The sequence below is a fragment of the Oryzias melastigma genome, linkage group LG16 (assembly GCF_002922805.2).
Source record: "Oryzias melastigma strain HK-1 linkage group LG16, ASM292280v2, whole genome shotgun sequence".
NCBI classification, from domain to species: Eukaryota; Metazoa; Chordata; class Actinopteri; order Beloniformes; family Adrianichthyidae; genus Oryzias; species Oryzias melastigma.
Genome location: NC_050527.1, coordinates 31,159,246 through 31,165,017, shown reverse-complemented (window position 1 = coordinate 31,165,017; position 5,772 = coordinate 31,159,246).

Sequence of the window (5,772 nt, the reverse complement as noted above, 5' to 3'; positions counted from 1 at the left end):
CCTCTGCGTCCACATCATATAACAGACAAATCCTCTGACAAGGGCGTCCTGTGAGCAAACTTGCGCGCGCCTCTTCCTCCCCTCATCCCTCCTTCCATCACCCTCCTTCAAGTTCTGTCCAAAAGGCTGTTATTATCTGGTATTAATAGATGCAGCCCCCAGGAAGACAAAATCAGCTATTGATAATTGCAAGGAGTCCACGGCAGCTACTGTATCGATCGGCGTGTTCTCCACTCCCCTGGCACCGGGAGATAAGGACACACACTCTTTAGAGCAATATAATTTCTTTTGACCTATCTGCTTGCTACAGACTTATGATGAATAGCCACGGCGGCTGAAGTCCTTTATCACCAAAGTTACCCCCTTGATATAATATTGATTCTTTATAACTAGCTCGCCACACAAAAATCAAACTGTCCACTTGGCCATCATCATCATCAATATCATCACAAAGGCGCAGGAATGAGGATCCCGTGCGCCCCTGGGGGCCAGCCTGTACAATCGCCTCTATGGGGGCCCAATCTTTATTTTGCTGATGATGAAAGGGAAAGGGGAAACGAGGCGAGGTGCCACTTCAGACCAGGTGCGTTTTAATCCCCACACACACATAAAAGGGGGAGAGGCGGAAAGTGAATCCGTAGATGTTAGATAGGTTCACACATGACGCCTTAAAGCCGGTTTTATGGTTCAGCGGGACCGGATGCGCCTCGGAGGCATCCTTTACTCTGAAGGCGCGCAGCGCTCGGCTGACTGGGGGGAGGAGGGGAGAGGGGGGACGTGGAATCACACAAGAAACAGCCGCTTTCACCCCTACTTGGCCCCCACCGGCTCTGCGCTCGCTGGGAAGGTAAGATTATGCAGGGCAAACCCGGCGCGGGCCCTTCTCTCCTGCGTAAAAGCGCACCGGCATACGTGTCTGCTCTCCTCTCAGAGCCCGCAGTTTAAGGTGAGGCTCCGTGCAAGTGAGGATACCACGGGCAGAGGCCGCTCTGGCAGGAAGACACCACGAGGTAAAGCAAGTTTAAGGGCATGACTTTTTTTTCTTTTCTTTTATTTTCTTATTCAGAGCATGCATTCACGTTTAAGTTCAGATTAAGTCATGACTTTTGAAGCTATTACATTAAAAAAAGGAGGGAAAAATGACTTTTGCGTCAGCATCCAATCAGAGCTCATTGCGGCGCCGCAACATGGTGCCAAGGCGCATCCACACACCCGCAGGTAGCAGCCTATGGCGCACTCCCCAGGGCTCCATCTCCACCAATCACAAAGCAGCTTTTTTCTACTACTCCATGTAGTGGGGAAACTCCACCAATTGACTTTCTTTTTTAATGGACATGCACAAGTTTTGCTTATTTACTATATATTTATTTTAAAAAAGCAAGTCAATGACATGAAGGCTATTTTATGGTTTATTTTGAAGCTGCAACTTTATTCCTATTGCATTTATGTCAATGGTGTTTATGTCACTGAATTCTTCCAAATATTATAGAAAAAATGTATTTTTGTAATGAAGTTTGAGTGAATTTTGACTTTTTGTTGCAATTCTTTATTTGTAGGTCAATTGAGTACAATTTCTCATTTACAACAACAGCCTGAGAGCGCATCAGCAAAACAGAAACAACACAACAGAGCAATAAGTTACACACAGATTAAAACATGACATCTTCTCACATTAATTATTTAAATATTTACCAAAAAAGTCTACAGGAGGCACCAAGTTAATGATTACAATAAGAAGACAGAAGGAAACCAATTAAAAAAGAAAGAAAGTTAAAAACATCTGCATTCATAGTCACATCTGTTAATAAGACCAATGTACACAACTCCAATGTTCCTGTTTGTATCTTGCATTAGAAAGTGTCATTTTTGAAGTTAAACATTATTTTTTACCTTAAATAGTTGTTTTGTCATAACAGAAAATTTAAGAAGACATTTTTAGACAAAGAAACGTGTTCAAATATAATATTGTTCCTTATAATATTCATATTATTTGTATAAAAGTGTGCGGAAGACACAAACTGATGCATACATGTGGATTTGGAAAAGTGACAAATTCAGTTTGATTTGCAGAAATAATGTCAACTCCATTCAACAAAGTGATACCTGGCCACCTTCCTGCTCTGCAGGTGCAGCGTTTGAATCCGTCTGACCAAATCCTGTTTCATTCTCATCATACGAGGCGTGTTGCTCCAACCAGAGTGAAAATGTGACGGGGAGCTCACACCTTAGATGAGTCAAATCTGACCTGACTGGTCCAATCGGGCTTAATTGGAATGAATTGAATCAACCCATTTCTTCTGTTACTGTAATTAAATTAGTCACTGAGGCGTAATTGGACATTGAGTTGGCACTTGAGAGGAGATGACAAAATGCTCATTGCTGCCACCAAAGGACTATTTGTCAAATTCAGTGTGAAAGGCGGCGCACCAAATGCCGCCTGACACACTAACAAGACTGCTGCTTCATGAGAAGCCTCTGCAAAAGCAAACACACGCAGATGATCCGCCGGCGGAAGCCTGGTGTGAGGGGAAATATGAAGCCAAACGCATGCGCGTCATTACAGCAAAATGACTGGGACAATCGGCACAGTGCTGTGGACAAACTACAGCAAACTTTCCTGAGGCTTTTGCCAACACTGACAGCTCCTAAAGATGCAAAGACCAAGGATGTAGTCTGCAATCAGTGGCTGAAATATAAAAGGTTAGCAGTTTGTCACTCTTAAAAAAAAGAATGTAGTTTATTTCCCGCCTTCTGTATGGATCTCCTTCCTGGTTATTAGATCCTTGATTTGCAGAGCTCCATTGAACCATCTGTCATGTAAACTGGGCCCTCCACGGTGCAGGGAAGAGGGTTTATGGCCCGGCGAGGTTTGCTCGTTTCGAGCTCAAACGCAGTTTCAAAGAACAATGAGCTGAAAAGGGCTAAAGCCACACTGATGACACTTAATCTCATTGGAATTCCTTGTCAGGTTTGACCTTGGGAAGATATTAGCCACTTGACAAGTGACTCTAGGTCTGTGTGTGAGAGCAGAGGGGGGGCCAGAGTGTCTGCAGGGCGGTTGGAGCCAGATATTTGTGTCAATGTTATGACTGTTTTATAATAAGTTAAAAAGAAAGTCCTCCAAGAATTTGAGAAGTGTTGAGTATATATATATTTAAATGAAGCTCCTGGGAGAGGAGCAGCACGCTGCAGCCAGACCGGTGGGCTGCAGGGCTCTGCGGCCCGTGATATGTGGATATGTGTGCCACACTGTCTGTTCAATAGAGGCCTTTGAATTTTTAAAGAGCATCAGTTACTTCATACTGTTGTTGTTTTTGGCACCGTTTGCTATGCTCAATCCTGCTAAGTGCATATCTGTGTGAGTCGGCCTGTAGAGGTGTGTGTCTCTGGTTGTGTGTGTGCCAAGACGGGAGGGGGGGGGGCATGTACTATCACGATTCAAAGCTGATTAAAGTTACAACACACGTAAATGTGTGTTAAGCTTTGGTGCTGTTGCAGAAAAGGGAACAGGATGGAAAATAGAGGATATTCTGCAAGTTTTATGAAGTTGAGATCTATTTTGTGTTTTTTGTTGCCTTTTAACATTTACTTTAGTGTTTTATGAAGCTGCTAAAACTGCAAAAATAAATACTATAATCAGAAAATAGATTAAATATCTTTACAAACAATAAAATTGAGTGTTTTTGCTTTATTTTCTGGTCACTATTAATTGTTACACAGTGACTAAGATAAGGTTTTATTGTAAAGGAATTTTGGGGTTTTTGGCTTAAATTTTGTAACAATTTATTTGTCGAAAACATAGAAATCTGCCAATAAAGGTGTTCAATTTTTGTAATATATAATTTTAAAGAAAGTCACTTTATCTCCCTCTAATATAACACTATAATGCTTTTAAATTTTACATGTTGATTTACTGTATCGGTATGTCTGTAATTATAGTGTTTATTGATTTATATGGTGCTTTAAAATGACCATGCATTAAAAGTAAAATAAAAAAAAACAATTAAAAAAAACAGCTAACAGTTCAAGATTAAAAATATAGATACATTACAAAAAAACCCACAGAAACACCAGATAAAAAACAAAGTTAAACAGTAAAAACACTCCAGCAGAGCAGAGTCTCATGCTGTGTCAAATGTCTGGTGATAGAAATGGGTTATAAGAAAGTGATATTTATTAATTTCCTTAAATTACAGTAGATTGAGAGTTTTTACAGTTTTTAATGATTTTCTGAAAAAATGTACATTTTGTTCACAAAAAATAGATAAATCCAAATAGTTTAATCTCAGGAGGCGTCTATTTTTATTTTGAAATAAAAAAATAAAATGTGATTTTTTTTTTTTTTTTACAGTGGGATAAAATATGTTTTAAAAATGCACCAATTCACTCTCTTCACAATTCGGTTCAAATCAGTTTTGTTCCAAACATGATTGGTGTATTACAAAAAAATTAAAAAAAATAAAAATTAGATACTTTTTGGAAATTTGCTAATAAGCCAGTAGCAATGAAGAATAACCTCTCACTTGTCCTGTACTGTGCCTGATGTAATGTAATATAACAATAAATAATAATAAATCAACATGGCTTAAATGTAGCTGTTTGACACTTTAAAGGTATACTGCTTTGTTGAAAGGATGCTACGGTTCATTTTTTCCCACAATTTGGTTCGATGGTGTAACATTCGGTTCAGTTTCAAATCAAGAATTGAAGCATCTATACTAAATAATAACTTGATCACTTTAAATCCACCATATTTCGATTTAGATCGATTAAAAACTAATTATTTGGACTAAAGTGTGCCACATCTCTTGCAAAATGTTTCTTTCTTATATTAAGTTTGAATTAAATTAAAATGTAACTATTAGATCTCAGTGAATTAAAGTAAAAGGTTTGTTTCTTTGACACCTCACTTTCCTGAAAGTTTTTTTCTGTTATTACGGAGTGTCATGTAAAAAAATGTTAGCTCTTTTTACTGTTTCAGTTGCTTGAAACAAACAAACAAACAAACAAAATAATTCCTGGAATGCTGCAGGAGAGATTCCACAGTTTACAGTACTGGATGCAGCTCTGTGTCAACAGCCTTCTGTCTCCATGGAGGAATCCTCCTTTACGTCTCGTACGGATTTATTTATGCTCATGTGCTAATGAGCTATATGCTCTTTTGTGGCGAGAGACAGCATGTGTAAACATTTAGATTCTTCCTCTCGACTACAAGGAAGAATCCACCAAATTAAAAGGCGCAAAGTGAAATTAAATCGCAGCGAAACGTAACACCCGATCAAATACGCGGCTGTGTTTTGCCATGTTAATGCCCTGTGTTGCTATCAGTCTGCCGTGTGTTTTGGAGGACTGCCAGCCGGTGGAGGAAGAGCACCTATTTGGTAGAGAAGTAATTGCTACACAGTAGCTTCTGATTGCCAGAATCTTTCACTGGGCTCCCTTTTCACTCCCACCAAACGGCCTGATTACAAATCATCGTATTGATTTGATGAGTGCAAGATGTTTGCTAATAACTGTTCTCATACCATCTGTTAATCTTTGTTGTGATTAAAGAGGTAATCCCAATAGCCATTATTCCCAATGACAGGAGCAGGGATCCTTCTCCTGCAGCGGCTTTAGTCCCTCTCTGACCGGGCAGGGCTGAAAGGGGGGCTCAGGGGGGGCGAGGGGGGGTGTGAGGATATCAGTAATCTCCGAATGCAATTGAGAAATCCACTCCATCCTTAACATACCAAACAACACAAAAAAAGAGTTACACCCGCGCTAAAAAAA